The sequence below is a fragment of the Schistocerca cancellata genome, chromosome 1, assembly GCF_023864275.1.
Source record: "Schistocerca cancellata isolate TAMUIC-IGC-003103 chromosome 1, iqSchCanc2.1, whole genome shotgun sequence".
Taxonomy (NCBI): domain Eukaryota; kingdom Metazoa; phylum Arthropoda; class Insecta; order Orthoptera; family Acrididae; genus Schistocerca; species Schistocerca cancellata.
In genome coordinates this window covers 188,957,244-188,978,128 of record NC_064626.1, presented here as the reverse complement: position 1 = coordinate 188,978,128, position 20,885 = coordinate 188,957,244, and the positions used below count along the sequence as shown (strand labels likewise).

The 20,885-nt window shown below is 44.7% G+C and overlaps 1 protein-coding gene across 1 annotated transcript in view; it reads left to right on the top strand.

The window, feature by feature from the left end:
- The window catches only part of LOC126162381 (EGFR adapter protein-like), a 1,239,193-nt gene that overhangs the window by 361,629 nt on the left and 856,679 nt on the right, over window positions 1-20,885 (top strand). The gene's annotated exons all lie outside the window — the stretch shown is intronic.

Genomic DNA, 20,885 nt, shown 5'->3' with positions numbered 1-20,885 from the left:
TCATCCGAAAAAGCCAGGACATTTATCTTTTTTCTTATGGTGACTCCCGCACTTTCATATGGTATTCTCCTCAGGATGCTGTTGAGGGCCAAATTAAACAGCGTTGGTAATATCGCCCTGTCTCACTCCCGTTTTCACTTCAGATGCTTCTGAGAACTCCCCCTGTACTTTCACTCTGCACTTCGATTCCATCACACACATTTTAGTTAGCTTTATCAGTTATTCAAGTATCCCACACTCTGCCATTATTCTCCTCATTTCCACTCTTACTATGCTGTCATATGCTTTGTTGAAATCTATAAACTGGCAAAAGGTATCATGATTGTACTCCCACTTTTTATCTAATATTTGTCTTAGTGTGGATATGTGGTCGATTGTTGATTTGCCTTGTCTGTACCCTGCATGTGCTCTGTCTAATATTTCCTCAATGTATAGGTTGAGCCTGTTCAGTATAATTCTTGATATTACTTTACAGTATGTGCAGAGGAGAGATATCCCTCTATGGTTCTGTGTCAGCATTTTGTCTCCTTTCTTGTATATAGGGCAATATATTGAACAATCTCCGAAATTTTCGAAGTTACTCTGAATAACTGACCGGATCTCAGACGGCTCTCTGTATCCTTTGGAGTAGAGAACGATGAAAGGAAAGTGCGTGACACAGGGCATTTTCAAATTAGCATACGAATTTAAGGGGCTCCGGAACGCCCTATACTTGCAATGTTAAAATAACGCTTATAAATTACATCTTTCCTCACAAAGTATTTGAGGTAGGAAGTTGAACTTTTTACAGATTATTTATTGGAATATGGGCTACAACTTAACACAGGGATTTTACAAAATTTTAGTTCAGTTAGTAAAGATGATTTTTTTCAATTGTAATGAAAATTCACAACATTTTTTGCAATTTTTTATTTATATATTCAAAAATATACAGTTTTTTGGAAAAAGGCTGTGTTAAATTATGCAGAAGGTACTGTGTAACATTTACTGAAAGTTTGAAACAAATATGTTTGGAAGATCCTTAGAAAACATGTAATTAGTATGAGAAAATAAAAGTTTTGGGATTCGAGCGACAAAGATTGGATTAACTTTTTAGTGCATTCCAGGTCCATAGGATGGATTATCTTCATTCTCTGCAAACTCCTCCTCCAGCTTCCTCTTGCTCCTCCTCCTGTTTACTCTTGCTTGTATTTCTAGGCTCTTTACAGCCCTGTCTGCAGCCCGAAGGCGTTCCTTGTGTAAAGCAAGCATCGCTCGTACCATGTTAGAACCTATCTTCATTCTCATATTTCTAAATACCTTGCACCTTACAATGTTGCCATCATTGAAAGTCGCAACAGCATCATACACACCAAAGTGAAGTGTTTCTATTCCAACAGATACAGTCTTGGGGATTCTCGACCATATAACACTATTTACACTTTCATTTGGGTTTTGAGTTTTTCCGTGAATACACTTTTTCAACAGTTCAGGTGCTGCTAAGTCTCTGAAAATAGGTTTAGCCACAACACATACTTTATCTCACATCACTAAAATGTACCTGATGAACACGGACGTTACTAATAACACCATTTGACAGCAGTTTAACAGCGCCACAGTGGGTCACGCCCATGTAGAACACATTTCAAAAAAAAATTAACAATAGTTGTAGTCTTCGGAATTGAATAAATTATATATCTATTAAAAGGTAATAGTCTGCAGATTCAGAAAACGCAAAAAAGTAAAAATTGAACTTTTCATGATTTTGAGCCTTTCCGGAGCCACTTAATGACCAACACTTGCGACATCGTTGGCCAAGTGCGTGCGTGACAGATGAACTGAAGTCCGATTAAAATTAATAGGCAGGTGAAGTCTGTCAGTTGCCGCTACAGTGTCGCTACACTCAATGCTGCCTACCGGTCGGTTACAGGCGACACACGACGGGCCGGCCGCGGTGGCCGAGCGGTTCTAGGCGTTTCAGTCTGGAAGCGCGCGACTGCTACGGTCGCAGGTTCGAATCCTGCCTCGGGCATGGATGTGTGTGATGTCTTTAGGTTACTTAGGTTTAAGTAGTTCTAAGGGACTGATGACCTCAGCTGTTTCATAGTGCTCAGAGCCGTTTGAACCATTTTTTGAACACACGACGGCAGGTCACTTCACAGATGCCGTTAACGTGTAACACAGACCAATGCTGGAAGTGGCCCTTGCGAGGTACGGCGAAAATGCGAGATGCTCTGTTGACATTGAATGACCGATGACTGAATTGCGGCCGACGACGCGCTTTGTAGCCCTGTATTCAAACTCATGTCCTTGACTAACCACAGCCTCGTGCCGTGCAATGAATCCGAGCAAACAAGTTTCAACAATTTGCGGTAGAACTAAAATTACGATCGCTTTGTTCACTTTGATTAAAGCTAACCTTTACCAGCGAACTCAAGAGAGAAACATTTCAGTTTCAATGCTAAAAGCGAACTGTAATTTCTCGCTGCTTTTGTTAGCCGAAACTATCCTCACACAGGTTACACAATCCGCCGCGTTACAAACGGATGAGCACTCCTCGTTGGCGCTTGGTTGCAGATTACACTGAAGTGACAAAAGTCACGAGATAGTAGTATGCACATATACAGAAGGCGGTATTGTCGTGTACACACGGTATAAAGGGCAGTGACCTAACACAGCCGTCATTTGTTTTCAGGTAATACATATGAAAAAGTTTCCGGCTTGACTATGGCCGCACGACGTGCGTTAACAGACTTTGAACGCGGAATGGCATTTAGAACTTGACGCGTGGGACAGTCTGCGTCGGCGAACATTGCGAAATTCAGTATCCCGTGACTCACATTGTCGAGATTGTGTCGAAAATACAAAATTTCAGGCATTACCTCTCAGCAAATGCAACACAGTGGCCGGCGGTCTTCAGTTAAGGACCAATAGCAGCGGCGTTTGCGTAGAGTTGGCAGTGCTAACAAAGGAACACTGCGTGAGATAATCACAACAATCGAGGTCGGACGTACGACGAAAATATCGTTTAGGACATTGCGGCGAAATATTGCATCAACGGGCTATGGCAGCAGACGAACGAAACGGCTGACTTTGCCGATAGCATGCTGCAGCTCCTTTCCTGGGCGAGTGACCGTATCAGTTTGAGCTTAGACGATTGGAAAACCGCAGCTTCGTCAGATGGGTGCCGATTTCAGTTGATAAGAACTGGTGGCAAGGTTCGAGTGTTACGCCATTGACCCAAGCTGTGAAGAAGGCACTGGGCAAGCTGGTGGTGGCTCTACAGTTCCGGGCTGTGTATTTACATGGAATGTACTGGGTCCTCTGGTCCAACTGAAACAACCGTCGACTGGAAATGGTTACGTTCGGCTACTTTGAGACCATTATAAGCCAGTGATTGACTTCATGTTCCCAAATAATGACGGAATTTTGTATTGACAATAATGCGCCATGTCGCCTGACCGCAATTACTTGCGATTAGCTTGAAGAGCAGTCTGGAAAAATCGAGTCAAGGATTTGAACACCCATTTCGGCCGACATGAATCAGTCTAACATTTAGGGGACATACATCTACATCTACAGTTATACTCCGCAAGCCACCCAACGGTGTGTGGCGGAGGGCACTTTACATGCCATTGTCATTACCTCCCTTTCCTGTTCCAGTCGCGTATGGTTCGCGGGAAGAACGACTGTCTGAAAGCCTCCGTGCGCGCTCGAATCTCTCTAATTTTACATTCGTGATCTCCTCGGGAGGTATAAGTAGGGGGCAAGCACTATATTCGATACCTCATCCAGAAACGCACCCTCTCGAAACCTGGCGAGCAAGCTACACCGCGATGCAGAGCGCCTCTCTTGCAGAGTCTGCCACTTGAGTTTGCTAAACATCTCCGTAACGCTATCACGGTTACCAAATAACCCTGTGACGAAACGCGCCGCTCTTCTTTGGATCTTCTTAATCTCCTCCGTCAACCCGATCTGGTACGGATCCCACACTGATGCGCAATACTCAAGTATAGGTCGAACGAGTGTTTTGTAAGCCACCTCCTTTGTTGATGGACTACATTTTCTAAGGACTCTCGCTATGAATCTCAACCCGGTACCTGCCTTACCAACAATTAATTTTATATGATCATTCCACTTCAAATCGTTCGGCACGCATACTCCCAGATATTTTACAGAAGTAACTGCTACGAGTGTTTGTTCCGCTATCATATAATCATACAATAAAGGATCCTTCTTTCTATGTATTCGCAATACATTACATTTGTCTATGTTAAGGGTCAGTTGCCATTCCCTGCAGCAAGTGCCTATCCGCTGCAGATCTTCCTGCATTTCGCTACAATTTTCTAATGGTGCAACTTCTCTGTATAGTACAGCATCATCCGCGAAAAGCCGTATGGAACTTCCGACACTATCTACAAGGTCATTTATATATATTGTGAAAAGCAATGGTCCCATAACACTCCCCTGTGGCACGCCAGAAGTTACTTTAACGTCTGTAGACGTCTCTCCATTGATAACACCATGCTGTGTTCTGTTTGCTAAAAACTCTTCAATCCAGCCACACAGCTGGTCTGATATTCCGTAGGCTCTTACTTTGTTTATCAGGCGACAGTGCGGAACTGTATCGAACGCCTTCCGGAAGTCAAGGAAAATAGCATCTACCTGGGAGCCTTTATCTAATATTTTCTCGGTCTCATGAACAAATAAAGCGAGTTGGGTCTCACAGGATCGCTGTTTCCGGAACCCATGTCGATTCCTACATAGTAGATTCTGGGTTTCCAAAAACGACACGATACTCGAGCAAAAAACATGTTCTAAAATTCTACAACAGATCGACGTCAGAGATATACACTCCTGGAAATGGAAAAAAGAACACATTGACACCGGTGTGTCAGACCCACCATACTTGCTCCGGACACTGCGAGAGGGCTGTACAAGCAATGATTACACGCACGGCACAGCGGACACACCAGGAACCGCGGTGTTGGCCGTAGAATGGCGCTAGCTGCGCAGCATTTGTGCACCGCCGCCGTCAGTGTCAGCCAGTTTGCCGTGGCATACGGAGCTCCATCGCAGTCTTTAACACTGGTAGCATGCCGCGACAGCGTGGACGTGAACCGTATGTGCAGTTGACGGACTTTGAGCGAGGGCGTATAGTGGGCATGCGGGAGGCCGGGTGGACGTACCGCCGAATTGCTCAACACGTGGGGCGTGAGGTCTCCACAGTACATCGATGTTGTCGCCCGTGGTCGGCGGAAGGTGCACGTGCCCGTCGACCTGGGACCGGACCGCAGCGACGCACGGATGCACGCCAAGACCGTAGGATCCTACGCAGTGCCGTAGGGGACCGCACCGCCACTTCCCAGCAAATTAGGGACACTGTTGCTCCTGGGGTATCGGCGAGGACCATTCGCAACCGTCTCCATGAAGCTGGGCTACGGTCCCGCACACCGTTAGGCCGTCTTCCGCTCACGCCCCAACATCGTGCAGCCCGCCTCCAGTGGTGTCGCGACAGGCGTGAATGGAGGGACGAATAGAGACGTGTCGTCTTCAGCGATGAGAGTCGCTTCTGCCTTGGTGTCAATGATGGTCGTATGCGTGTTTGGCGCCGTGCAGGTGAGCGCCACAATCAGGACTGCATACGACCGAGGCACACAGGGCCAACACCCGGCATCATGGTGTGGGGAGCGATCTCCTACACTGGCCATACACCACTGGTGATCGTCGAGGGGACACTGAATAGTGCACGGTACATCCAAACCGTCATCGAACCCATCGTTCTACCATTCCTAGACCGGCAAGGGAACTTGCTGTTCCAACAGGACAATGCACGTCCGCATGTATCCCGTGCCACCCAACGTGCTCTAGAAGGTGTAAGTCAACTACCCTGGCCAGCAAGATCTCCGGATCTGTCCCCCATTGAGCATGTTTGGGACTGGATGAAGCGTCGTCTCACGCGGTCTGCACGTCCAGCAGGAACGCTGGTCCAACTGAGGCGCCAGGTGGAAATGGCATGGCAAGCCGTTCCACAGGACTACATCCAGCATCTCTACGATCGTCTCCATGGGAGAATAGCAGCCTGCATTGCAGCGAAAGGTGGATATACACTGTACTAGTGCCGATATTGTGCATGCTCTGTTGCCTGTGTCTATGTGCCTGTGGTTCTGTCAGTGTGATCATGTGATGTATCTGACCCCAGGAATGTGTCAATAAAGTTTCCCCTTCCTGGGACAATGAATTCACGGTGTTCTTATTTCAATTTCCAGGAGTGTAGATCTATAGTTTTGCGCCTCTGCTCGACGACCCTTCTTGAAGACTGGGACTACCTGTGCTCTTTTCCAATCATTTGGAAGCTTCCGTTCCTCTAGAGACTTGCGGTACACGGCTGTTAGAAGGGGGGCAAGTTCTTTCGCGTACTCTGTCAGGTCAGTTCGTGCACTAAACCCTGCACTGTCAGCACTTTCGCATTTATGGACGGCTATAGAGGCCACATGGCTCGGTATTGCTGCAGGGGTCTTGCAGCGACTTGTTGAGTCCATGCCACGTCGAGTTGCTGCACTACACGGGCAGAAGGAGGTGCGACACTATGCTAGCAGGTACCCCATGACTTTTGATACCACAGTGTATAGGCGACACAGGCAGATTACAGACGAAAAAATAATGATAAAAAGAGTGATAACAGCCAATAAAAAGGTCAATGTGATAACGAAAATGTCGCAGTAAAGGACTGGAAATAAAAAAAGTTTGCACTTAAGTGATGGTTCAAATTGCTCTGAGCACTATGGGACTTAACATCTGTGGTCATCAGTCCCCTAGAACTTAGAACTACTTAAACCTAACTAACCTAAGGACATCACAAACATCCATGCCCGAGGCAGGATTCGAACCTGCGACCGTAGCAGTTCCGCGGTTCCGAACTGAGCGCCTAGAACCGCTAGACCACCGCGGCCGGCGCACTTAAATGAGTTAACAGAATAAAAATAATGACTAAACACTTTTGTTTAGATTTAGAAGCAAATACGGGGTATGCCCACAAAGTAGGTTCCATTTGGTTATATAAAACAAACGTGTACAGATACATAAAAAACATTTATTGTACAAAAGTTAAACTACTTTTCTACATAGCTTCCGAAATTTTTGTAGGCACTTGTCGTAGCGTGGCACAAGTTTTTGTATGCCTCCTTCATAGAAGGTTGCCGCCTGTGTATTCAACCATGTGGTAACATGTTCTTTCAGCTCGTCATCATCGTTGAAGTGTTGACCACCAAGGACAGATTTTAGGTGTAAGAAGAGATGAAAGTCGCTAGGAGTGAGGTCCGGGCTGTACGGAGGATGATCAAACGCGTCCTAGTGAAACTTCCGTAAGAGTCGTTTGGTCATGTTCGCCGTGTGAGTTCGGGCGTTATCGTGGAAGAAAACAACACCTTTTGACAGTAATCCTCGGCGCTTGTTCTGTATTGCGCGGCGCAATTTCTTAATGGTCTCGCAGTAGCCACGTGCATTGATTGTTTGGTCTCGTGGTAAGAAGTCCATTAGCAAAATGCCTTTTCTGTCCCAAAAAACGGTGCACATGACTTTTCGAGGTGTCAAGATTTGCTTAAGCTTCGTTGGGGATGAAGTGTGCCTCCATTCCATTGATTGCCATTTGGTTTCAGGTGTGTCTTCCATAGCAAGGGCACTAAGTGTAAACTTACGGTTGTGCTTAATCTTCTCTTCAATTATGTGAACCAGTCTATCGGTAACCACAGACAGGCGTTGACTTCGTTCTCCATCGTGCACTTGATCACGTCCTTCAGTGAACAGTCTGACCTATCTTGTAACCTTTGAATCACTCATAGCATATTATCCGTAAACCTCGCAGATTTGCCGATGAATTTCCTTTGTTTTAACTTTCTTTGGCTCTGGCTCTGAGGACTATGCGACGTAACTTCTGAGGTCATCAGTCGCCTAGAACTTATAACTAATTAAACCTAACTAACCTAAGAACATCACACACATCCATGCCCAAGGCAGGATTCGAACCTGCGACCGTAGTGGTAGCCCGGTTCCAGACTGTAGCGCCTAGACCCGCACGGCCACTACGGCCGGTTTAACTTTCTTTGCATTTAGATGTATCACAGATCTGATTTCACACGTGGCGGCACTTATGGCTGACATTATAAAGAAGCACTACAAATCACACGTCGGCAGCAGTGCTCTGAAAATGGCGTACATGTCTTCTCCTTGAATCAGAGTAACTGCCGCTCATGCTCGGAGCTGCGATCGTAGCGCTGCCACGGATATAAATAGAAACGGAACTTACTTTGTGGACGACCCTCGTTGGATTTACCTTCATTTGACGAAATTCGAACTTATGACGTTCTTCATGGCATGTTAATACGCTGATCGATATAAAAAATTGTTATACTTGTTGCTATGGGGCCCGTATCGCAACGATGAATAGCAGCCTTCGAAAGTTTGGCTTCGTGCAGTGTCGTGAGAAGCTTATTTAATGTAGGCCGATCTCTGTGTTTATGGTAATTGTATGTTGTTCTTCTGATCTGCAGTCCAAAGACTTGTGGGGTGCAGCTCTCCATGGTCCACCGTCCTGTGTAAGCCTCTTCATCTCCGAGTAACTACTGCAACCTATATCCTCCTGAATATGCTTACTGTATTCACCTCTTGGTTTCCTCTACGACTTTTACTCCCCACGCTTCCCTCCAGTACTAAACTGGTGATCCCTTGATGTCTCAGAATGTGTCCTAGTAACCGAACCCATCTTCCAGTCAAGTTGTGCCGAAAATTCTTCTTCTCTCCAATTCTGTTCAGTACCTCCTCATTAGTTGCGTGATCTACCGATCTAATATTCAGTATTCTTCTGTAACACAACATATCGAAAGCTTCTATTCTCTTGTTGTCTAAACTGTTTGTCGTCCATGTTATACTTCCATACATGGCTACACTCCTTACAAATACTTTCAGAGAAGACTGTGACGCTTAAACCTATACTCGATGGTAACAAATTTCTCTTCTTCAGAAACGCTTTTCCTGCCAACACCAGCCTACATTTTGTATCGTCCCTTCTTCGACCGTCATCAGTTATTTTGCTTCCCAAATAGCGAATCTCATCTACTATTTTAACCGTCTGATTTCCTAATCTAATTCCCTAAGCATAACCTGATTTAATTCGACTACATGAATTACCCTCTTTTTGTTTCATCTTATATCCTCCTTTCAGGACGCGATCCATTCCGTTCAAATGCTCTTCCGACTCCTTTGCTGTCTCTGACAAAACTACAATGTCTTCGGCAAACCTCAGTTGTTATTTCTTCTCCCTGGGCTTTAATCCGTACTCCAAATTTCTATTTTGTATCCTTTACTGCATGCTCAATATGCAGACTAAATAACATCGGGGATAGGCTACAAACCTGCCTCACTCCATCTCAGCCATTGCTATCCTTCCCTGCTTAGGGGCGGTGACAAGAGGGAGGGAGGGAGGGATCTTTGGGGGCTACAGCCCCCCCACCCCCAATGGAGTATCATATTACACTGGATAAATTTACTTCAGAAATATATTACTTCAACAGATTCAATCTTTTTTTTATGATTATATAGCAATATAGGTTGGAATGTATATGAGATACATTTTAACAATAGAATAAGAGCGGCAAATAGCTTACTATCTAAACCAGTAAATATCATTTAACGTAAAATGAGCGTCTTATTATTTATTAATATACATTGGATGTACACTCCTGGAAATTGAAATAAGAACACCGTGAATTCATTGTCCCAGGAAGGGGAAACTTTATTGACACATTCCTGGGGTCAGATACATCACATGATCACACTGACAGAACCACAGGCACATAGACACAGGCAACAGAGCATGCACAATGTCGGCACTAGTACAGTGTATATCCACCTTTCGCAGCAATGCAGGCTGCTATTCTCCCATGGAGACGATCGTAGAGATGTTGGATATAGTCCTGTGGAACGGCTTGCCATGCCATTTCCACCTGGCGCCTCAGTTGGACCAGCGTTCGTGCTGGACGTGCAGACCGCGTGAGACGACGCTTCATCCAGTCCCAAACATGCTCAATGGGGGACAGATCCGGAGATCTTGCTGGCCAGGGTAGTTGACTTACACCTTCTAGAGCACGTTGGGTGGCACGGGATACATGCGGACGTGCATTGTCCTGTTGGAACAGCAAGTTCCCTTGCCGGTCTAGGAATGGTAGAACGATGGGTTCGATAACGGTTTGGATGTACCGTGCACTATTCAGTGTCCCCTCGACGATCACCAGTGGTGTACGGCCAGTGTAGGAGATCGCTCCCCACACCATGGTGCCAGGTGTTGGCCCTGTGTGCCTCGGTCGTATGCAGTCCTGATTGTGGCGCTCACCTGCACGGCGCCAAACACGCATACGACCATAATTGGCACCAAGGCAGAAGCGACTCTCATCGCTGAAGACGACACGTCTCCATTCGTCCCTCCATTCACGCCTGTCGCGACACCACTGGAGGCGGGCTGCACGATGTTGGGGCGTGAGCGGAAGACGGCCTAACGGTGTGCGGGACCGTAGCCCAGCTTCATGGAGACGATTGCGAATGGTCCTCGCCGATACCCCAGGAGCAACAGTGTCCCTAACTTGCTGAGAAGTGGCGGTGCGGTCCCTTACGGCACTGCGTAGGATCCTACGGTCTTGGCGTGCATCCGTGCGTCGCTGCGGTCCGGTCCCAGGTCGACGGGCACGTGCACCTTCCGCCGACCACTGGCGACAACATCGGTGTACTGTGGAGACCTCACGCCCCACGTGTTGAGCCATTCGGCGGTACGTCCACCCGGCCTCCCGCATGCCCACTATACGCCCTCTCTCAAAGTCTGTCAACTGCACATACGGTTCACGTCCACGCTGTCGCGGCATGCTACCAGTGTTAAAGACTGCGATGGAGCTCCGTATGCCACGGCAAACTGGCTGACACTGACGGCGGCGGTGCACAAATGCTGCGCAGCTAGCGCCATTCTACGGCCAACACCGCGGTTCCTGGTGTGTCCGCTGTGCCGTGCGTGTGATCATTGCTTGTACAGCCCTCTCGCAGTGTCCGGAGCAAGTATGGTGGGTCTGACACACCGGTGTCAATGTGTTCTTTTTTCCATTGCCAGGAGTGTATATTAATTAATGTAAGAGAACCACTTACAATAATCATGAAAGCTAAATATGCTGGGTATGCCAACCAACACTTAAATTTCCGACCCCAGACAAAACCTCAAAATCACCGTACATCTGGTTGAAATCGTATTATTTTCCCAGGCACACACATTCTGTAGACACGTTTTTACCCAGAACTCAAAAATTACTTTAAGCAACACCAAATGTTACCAGTTTGTCTGTGAAGGACCCCAACTCTTCTTTTTTTAAGCAATATTCCATTCCCGCTTACCTCCCGCTCCCCCCGCTCCCCCCACCACCCCATGACCGACACGTATAATCGCTCCTGCCTGTACGTGTACCCCTGCCTTCTTTAGAATTTGTTAGAGAGTATTTCAGCTTTTATAATTGCGTTGGCTTCCGCGGCCAGTCAGTCGACATAAAAGTTTTCTGGGTTTGGTACCAGACCCAGAAGAAGGCCGCTGCAATCGTGGCCGAAACGTTGGTTTTTCTATAGCAGCAGTAGTTTATACATTATGACGCTGTACCAAACCCAGAAAACTTCTATGTCTACTATTTCAGCTTTCTCTAAGTCTACATTGCTATAAACGTTGAGTTGCCTTTCCTTAACCTATCTTCCATGTGAAGTCGTAACTGTAACTGTATAGTGGACGCTGAATCGGGTGGAGTGTGGAGTGCCAAATAATCCAACAGTATTTGGTTAGTATTTAGTATAAAGCATATGTATTTCATTAGGATCGTTGTGTGTGTGTGTGTGTGTGTGTGTGTGTGTGTGTGTGTGTGTGTATGTGCGGGCATGTGTTGTCATGTTTCCTGAAATAAGAAAGTAGAAGTGCCAACCTCATGGTTTTGGATCCAAACACGTAAAGAAAGAATGCTGGACAAGGAAATGGAAGTGAATTTATCATTTGTTGTGGCAGTTTGGCAAAGGCGTGACGTTGTGCGCTCAGATTGGAGGAAACCAGCTCCAGCGCGTGAAGTGTCAAGCATCAAGTAATTTTAATCTGTCTATAGTGGCAGCTCTCTAACTTGCCGATAGCGCATGCGGCAGGGAGCGAGCACACGCTGCTTTTTTCTTTTTCATTTACTTTTTCTCTCTGCCGCATCTGATAAGCGGCAGCACGGACGGCGGGACATCTTCGGTAATGAGTTTCTACGGAGAGGCAAGCGAGAGTGGATCGTGCGCGAGGCGTATAAATGGACAGCGTGTCGCGTTTCGCCGGCGATAGTTATCGCGAGAGTAGCAGGTGCGGCCCAGCAGCTTTCTACCCACTGTGTTGTGCTGCGTTGTGTGGCCGTAGCGCTGCCTTGTTCGCCACCTGTGCAGCCGCAGACATTGCTGGCCCGGAAGCAGGGCGCACCTGTGGCTCAGCCGGCCCAGCGAACGCCTCCCAGCGGCATCACACACACACACACACACACACACACACACACACACACACCACGACACGGCGCTTTCCCGGTTCGCCACTTTCTCCGCTCGCTAAAAGACACTGCTGCTGCCGCCTGCGGCATTGCGGTGTCGTCCCTCTCTGAGTGGGCCGTAATTGGCTCTAACTCGGTGAAATAACCGTAGAATCACTGCCGAACGCTGCTGCTAATGCTATGCTGTGTGCATCGAATGAGGCGAAAATTCTCCATTGATCCCGAACACCGCGGGATGAGCTCTCCCTTCCTTTCCTTATCTGTCCATCTTGCCACTTTCAACTCCCCTCCCCCCACCCCCCCAAACACCATGGCGACTTTCATATTCTTAAGCCTTCCCAGTCCCTAAAGCCATCCCAACACCGGACGAGGCCGTTAACGTAGACGTTGATGTGGACGCGAACGGGTTATCGCAAACTCACAAGAGACAACGTCAGCATACGGGGCGAGCTGGTTTGTGTTCTCAGCGCTCTCTGGCGGCAGTTGTCGGCTTTATTTGGCCCACAAAACCACGGAGTTTCTTTACGGGAATGCACGCGCGTAAAATACCTGTGTTATCTCTGTTAGCGATGTCCACCCTCTTAGATGAATCATATAGCCCTTAAGTATTGGGTCTTGAGCGTTTGCCCCTTTTAGATACTTTAGTTTCCTTAGGTGGGGAAAGAAGGTAAACCGTGCGTGCCTCATGTTTCTGCCATCATTGATTTTACACCCTGTTTTTACCGTACTTCCACCTCACTACGTTAATTTAAATTACTGGTGTCACTGAGTTGCTACTTTGCCTGACCATGAGTGGCGCCAGCAGCGCGTATCAGTATATCCCCTATCGTAGCATCTTTGCTCGACTGCTATTACTTCCCAGTACCAGTCATTGTCTGTCGTAAGGGAGTTCGGGTCGCGAGTTCGGGCTGCCAGTCAGTTGGAACGCATTGGGAGCGCAGTCAAGGCCCGCCAGTTGGGGAGTTGCAATGCGGCACTAGTGCAGTCGGGTTGTAGTAGTGAGGTCTGCGTCGACAGCATTACCGCCACGTATCACTTGAGCCGGGCCACGGTCTTGGTGGATCGTCAGTCGGTCGTCCTACCGGACGACGCGTTTTGGCTCGCCAATCGTTCATGAGTCGGCTGTGTGTGTGTGTGTGTGTGTGTGTGTGTGTGTGTGTGTGTGTGTGTGTGCGGGTGCGTGTGCATCGACGCCCTGGCCACTAACGCAATTTCAGGCTGTGTCATTTCCTCACCTGTTGTCGCTGTACAACATGGTGTGTAGTTTTGACACCTTATTTCATATACAAATTTGATTGTGGATAATTACGTCTGTAACATTTTGTGTTTGAGTTCTCATGTACCAATTGGTGGCAAGCAAGTCGTTTTGCCGGTCGGTCCGTGACTGTCCCTTCGTTGGGTTCCGACGTATCAAGTGTAGTTGGGCTCACCACCCATCTCACCTAAGTGAACGAGGGCAGACAGACCTCCTGGAGGCTTCTTGAGTGCCATTGTCTTTACTGTCTTTCTCACCGGTGTTCAGTTGCCTGTTTATAATCCATCATAGCCAATGATTTAAAAAATTCTTGGTTTTACTCTGTTTTATGTAAATTAAAGGTGTTTACCTGCATATAAATAAGTTTGAATTCTGGGAAGTGGATATTTGCTGAAAGATTATTGCCGTTGTGTTGTCTTTTCTTTTAGTGCGGTTTCAGCTACTTAAAACTTAAGGCTTATGGTTATATTTTTTTAACATTTTCGAAAATTAACTGTGGGCCTTCAGCCGCTTGGAACCATATTCATAAAAGTGACTTTCAAGCTTACACATTGCGGTCTGCTGCCCTTAAACCTTTATGGTATTTTTGAATTTTGGAAAATCAATTGTAGGCTTTCAGCGGCTTAAAACCTTATTCTTAAAATTACTCTTTAATCAAAAACATTGCGGCCTTCTGCCTTTGAAAGGTTATGGTAATTTATTTTAAAATATTGAAAATTTAACTGTGGGCCGTCAGCCGTTTGTATTGCGTCTTGTTTATGTTTGTCTATCCACTTTTGCTTTGAGGCTTTCAGCCTAGCTGTGATATAAATTATTTTTTATTTGTAGTTGTAACTGCGTGTCTTTCACTCACTTGAAATTTACCTTATTGACTTTTAAGATTTGGAGTTTGAAACTCGTATTTGTGAAAATTCGGCTATGTGCCGCTTTGGTTGTAAATGTGTTATTAAATTACAATAAATTACAGTTTTGAGGTGCAACTGACCGACACCGATACCTCACTTGGCTCTTTCCACAATCCGAATCACCTGTTCTGTCCAGCGGGTTCATGGGGAGGGGGGGGGGGTTAGGTTTAAGTGAAGTGCGGATGACAACGCTTGAAGAGGGACCAATCTGGTAGGCAGTGGCTGTGCACCGTTGGGTCAATAGTGCTTCTTTTATTTTCCTTTGCTAGGTATCTTTAATGCACCACCACGTCTGACAGCCATGGAGCAGGCAAGGGTTCGTTCTCAGGCTAGCATCGATATTTTCTCCGCACGGGGATTGGGTGTTCTGCTGTCCTCAACGTCATTTCATCATCATCGTCAATCACGCAAGTCACCCACTGTGGCGCCATCTGAAGGACTTGCAACTCGGTGGCCGCACTTCTAAAGGTGGTGACTCGCCGCCATTAATGCTATTTCTTTCATTCTGTTAGCGACTGCCGAAAAAGAGCAGAGAAAAACGCGAAGAAGAATATGAACTCGTCGATGGCTTGAACAGCGAACTGCTGGTAGAGGAACACAACATAATGCTGTAGAATGGTTCAAATGGCTCTGAGCACTATGCGACTTAACTTCTGAAGTCATCAGTCGCCTAGAACGTAGAACTAATTAAACCTAACTAACCTAAAGACATCACATACATCCATGCCCGAGGCAGGATTCGAACCTGCGACCGTAGTGGTCGCTCGGTTCCAGACTGTAGCGCCTAGAACCGCACGGCCACTCCGGCCGGCGCTGTAGAATGATCTGAGATGCATACCACTAGAAGTTACTCCTTACAGCAACTCACTTTAATTTGCATCCCATTTTCGGTATTGAATGTATTTGCTTTTTGTTTATTTTTTAATCCGATGTGATTAGGGCCATCATGTACTCTCTTACACTGGACCAATGTTTCACACACACACACACAGGACCTTTCTTACGTCACAGTTACCTAATAAATAACAATTTTAATATCACAAATGTGCAGTTAAGGCATAGTGTCTAATATCACTTTGCACATGTATAATATCCATATTCTCAATATTGCATTGGCTATCAACATTCTGAAATAACATACTGCATCACACAGACTTCGAGATCGAGTACCGTTTCTCAGCTTCATTTGAATGAAAGAGAAGACTTTTTTCGAAGCTGCTCCACATCACTTAGAAAGATATTTATCAGTAAGATAGAAACGTTAGGCACTCCTTAAACCCAGAGATACATATGTATATTTTACAGAAAGTATCAGACTTCCGGTATGTAACTTGTGTGTATTGGCATTTCTGTGACCTGCCACAAGCCTTTTACTGTGTAAAACACATCATTCTATTAAGTAAATTAGAATATTATGGTATCACTGGCAGTGCTGCAAAATGTTTCGAGTCTTACCTGACGAACATGAAACAAAGAGTGTTGTTGCAAAATGCCTATGGAGTAAGCAACCAGTCGTCTGACTGGGAATTAATTACATGTGGTGTTCCTCAACTTTCCGTCTTGGGTCCATTGCTTTCTTTGAGTATATTAATGACCTCTAGTCAGTTACATTCCCAGATGTTAAGTTTGTTTTGTTTGCGGTGATACAAACACTGGCATAAACATTTCAATATCTTGCAAGATTGTACTGCTATATATCTCTAAATACGATGATGTAAGTCGTGTTTTTACAAGCAGGCTGGGAAGTTAGCTCTTCACACCACGTAATGTAAACAGTAGCATCTTCTGCCCACTTCAACGATAATGTAACCAGCTTGTACAACAAAGAGTCACATTGCCTGTTCCCACAACGTACCACAGATCACATGGTCCAAACTGGGATGCCTTTATGATGGTCTTCGACAGTCGTTTCACTTATCTTCATGTCAAAGGTTGCTCAGACACAGTATATCGAAATTTAAAACCAGTGATTTGGCCGTCTGTTTTATTCCACAATAATATAAGATGATGAAGTCATGCTAACTGCTATTAAATTAGTCTATTAAAAAATTTTTCTAGCATTTATTTTTGACAAAATTGGTTTATGTAACTGAAAGTAGATATTTTAATGATGACTTGTGTTCTACTCAAATGGCGATTATATCTTTCTAAACGTTTCAAAAATAAAAGCGTAAGGAGTAAGTCAAGTACAGATTTAGAAAAGGCTGATGATCAAATATTCACTGACATTAATAAATGTTTTAAAGCTAATTCACTATCATTAAATTTTGAAAATACCCACTGTATGCAGTTTAGAACTTGTGCGAGATTTCCTCCCAGCATGTGTGTTACATATGACGACATGCATATAGAAGAGGCTGACAGACTTAATTTTTTAGGATTACAACTCGATAACAAAATCAGTTGGGAAGGGCACACAACATAATTTCTGAAGCAGCTGAGCGCGTCCGTATTTGTAATGAGAATGATGTCAGATGTAGGAGATACAGACACAAAAACAGGCATACTTTGCTTACTTTCATTCTGTTATGTCCTATGGGATCACATTTTGGGTTAACAAAAGCATGGAATAAAAATCATTTGCGGTGTAAATTGAAGAACATCATGTAGAAACCTGTTCAGGGAAGTATGTATTCTAACGACTGCTTCTCAGTATAATTAATGCTTCATGAAATTTGTTGCAAATATCACTATTTCACGCAATTGCTCAATACATAGTATCAATACTAGGATTGAAAACAATCTAAGTAAAAACGTAAAGTCACTTTCCTTGGACCAAAAAGGAGTCTAATATTCAGTAACACACATTTTCAATAAATTGTCAGCAACCATTAAAAACTTGGTTTCAGGTAAAGCACAGATTACACACAGTTTAAAATACGTTCTAGAAGGCAGTACCATCTACTCTATAGATGAATGTCTCTACAGGGACTGTTAGACCAGTTTAAGTAAAAATGTGTGTTAGATTTGAGTCTTGACAACAGTTAGTCACAATAGTCACCATTAGGTATTTTGTGAATGATAAATTTATTAAACGTGATTAACTGTGTTTTATTCTGTCAGTGTATTAATTGTGTGAATATCAGCAGTTTCGGTTTACTGTATTATATTCACATATTCCAACATTTTCCTAATGAATGATCACGGAAGTGAATATTATATTAAAATGTCCTATCTTTTTTCATGTTATGCTTTCTGACATGTTCCACACCCACGAGAATCATCTCGTTTTTGTGTCTATGGAACGAAAACTGAATTTAATCTAATCAGACATAGACGGTCAGTCACGTTAATATTTCTGACTACTCTGGAAACATTCAAGTGTTGGCCTTCGCAACAAGAATTGCAGGAAACACATTATTTAAAATAAATAACATCGGCTTTTAATATACTTCAATTAAATGGATAAGAAAGACCCAGAATCTCTTAATTTAAAGAAAAAAAAGACGAAAAAAGAAGTTTGAAGGAGGTTGACGCGAACCTGCAACTTGCTTCGTAACAACCAAGAAGCTGAGGACGCTATCAATTGCGCTACAGCTTCTTCATAGCAACCAACCCTACGTATGTCATACGCTGTGTGAAGATTGTATCTACAGATGTCAATATTTGGTATTTAATATGCAAATTTTATATACTTTTATAGCACACAGTTATAACACCAAAATATTAACTAAAGGAAGCCTTTATCTGCCGATATGTAGATTTCTATCATTTTATTTCAACAAATCGCAGCTGAAACGACGTGTGTTCGAGAGACCTTCAATTTCCTGATGCTTCGAAACAACTTATATACATACCACGTACTCTGTGTGAAAGGAAACCTACCAGATATGATGTCTGACGCCATTACATTACGGCGGTTCCTCTGCTCTGCTTGTGACGTAAAAACGGTGTCGCATCTAATTGGCAACGTTCCTCTCCACGACGTAAAAATCTGACATGCCAGATTATTTCACGCTCCGTTGTGTAGTGCAACGTGGATTTCTGTGCCGTGACGTCAGCAGCCCCTCATCCACGTACGTTTTCACGTCCCGTCATAGGATGGCTTAAATCCACCCAAGTGTTTATTATGTTATGATTCATCGAGTCACTTCCAAATACTGGTGACGTATGAAGTATGTCGCTACTACCTGTCATTAAATCTTCCACGGCATTGAAGTGTTTTGTCATCTACCCATTTTCTCCTTCGTTATCCTCTACGTCTTTGATCTTCCCTTCTTCTGAGCATTACAGCTTTTTTCTTGGTGGCTATTCTCGGCTCATGATATGCACAAAGCACATTAATTTCATCTGCAATTTTTGGTTTTAAGTTTTGCAGGACATTTATTTTTTCTTCAGTCCATGGAATCATCAGGATCTTTATCCAAATACACATTTCAGAAGAATCAATTTTCTTGCGAACTACGTGGAAGTTTCATATTTCAGCCACTTTCATTTTTGGAGACAGATTCCTTTCGTTTAGCAACATGCATATTTCTATTGTAGCAGATTTTCTAAATTGTGCCCTTCTTTTTATTCCCTTAGCACAGGAGCAACTTCCGCTGTCGTAGGTCCTTAAAAATGTATTATCGACTTCCTTATTCGTTTCTGCGTCTGTCGTTACACTATTCTTGCTTTCTTCAGATTTGCCCTAAGGCTACATTTTTCCACTTCGTTTTCATAGTTTCTCTAGCGTGATTTTAGTGTCTTCTTCAGTGCCTACTATAAATGTTGTGGCATCCACATTTCTCAAATTGTTGATTAATTCCTCCCTCCACTCAAATTTTAATTGTAGTTTTTCTACAGCTCTTGTTAACTGTATGAGCTGCTGTATTATTTCATATCGAGTTCCCAATGCAGTCTTTTGTTTGCTTCTTCAGCTACATATGCTACACTGCTTTTGATTTTTTCCTGACACGGTCTAGTCCTCTTATTTAGTGATAGAGGAGTGAAGGTAGTGAGCTAGAGTACTAATAACGCAGGAGCAACAGAAATACAAGGGCTATCATAATTAACATGGATGAAATTACGCGACAATAGAAGCCAGAACTATCTAGTAAACAAGGGTCCGCAAATGAACAGTGTGTGAGATAATTGAGAGGGTGTAACAAAAAGACGCCACTGAATTCGGTGTGAAATGTTATCCTAATTATGAGAAATGGATTTGAAATATGAGCTTTTAGAATGAGTACTGTCTCACTTGGCCCAGATTTCACCTAGTTCCCTGGGAGGGCGAATGTGGTATGTAAATGGGAGGCACCAGCACATTTTTCTGCCGATGTAAGTCTCCGCGTGAATTCGGTTCGATATAGAGCGCTCGAGTAGGCCTGCAAGACTACCTGACAATCCCCTGTGTGGGATCATCGCAAATGTTCTCTTAAGTGTTCAGCGCTCCCTTTGATCTGATGCAGAGAACTGTACAGTGTTCTCACGATTTTCGGACGATACGAAGGCGCTTGAATTAATTCGTAAGTAACTGCAGAGACAAGTGACGTACTGCATCCAAAAGAGAAGACACCTGTAATGACAAGTACCAGCAAATAACATTTTATCAAAAGAATCCGGAGCACATTAGTGGACATTAATACGTGTGTCCCACCTTTGCCTTTATGACAGATTGAACTATGCTGGGAACACGTTCAGTGAGGTGTCTGAATGCCTATGGTGGAGTGGCAGCCCATTCTTCCACACGTGCTGAAACCCGAGGAGTTACTGATGTTGGACGATGCTGTCTGGAGCGAAGTCGACGTTCTAATTCATTCCAGACGTGTTCCATTGGATTCAGATCGTATCTCTGAAGCAGTAACACTTTTGTCATATCCAGCAGTCAGTTCCGCACTACACAGGGACTTCTGACGAGATAATGTACGTCTCTCTTTACACAGTATACACTGGTATAAAATGTGTTCACATCCTTCCGAGTTTAGCGTTTTTTTTATTGCAATAAGGAGGCCGCATGCTGTTCACAAAAAAATACCTCGCACATCAGAACACTACCTCCTCTGTACTTCATTGTTGGCACTAGGTATGATGGAAATTAGCGTTTGGCGTCATTGGCCGGAAGACCCCTTGCGTGGCAGGTCCGGCCGCCTTGGTGCAGGTCTTATTACAAGCGACGTCACATTGGGCGACCTGCACGCCGGATGGGGATGACATGATGAAGAAGTCAGCACAACATCCAGTCTC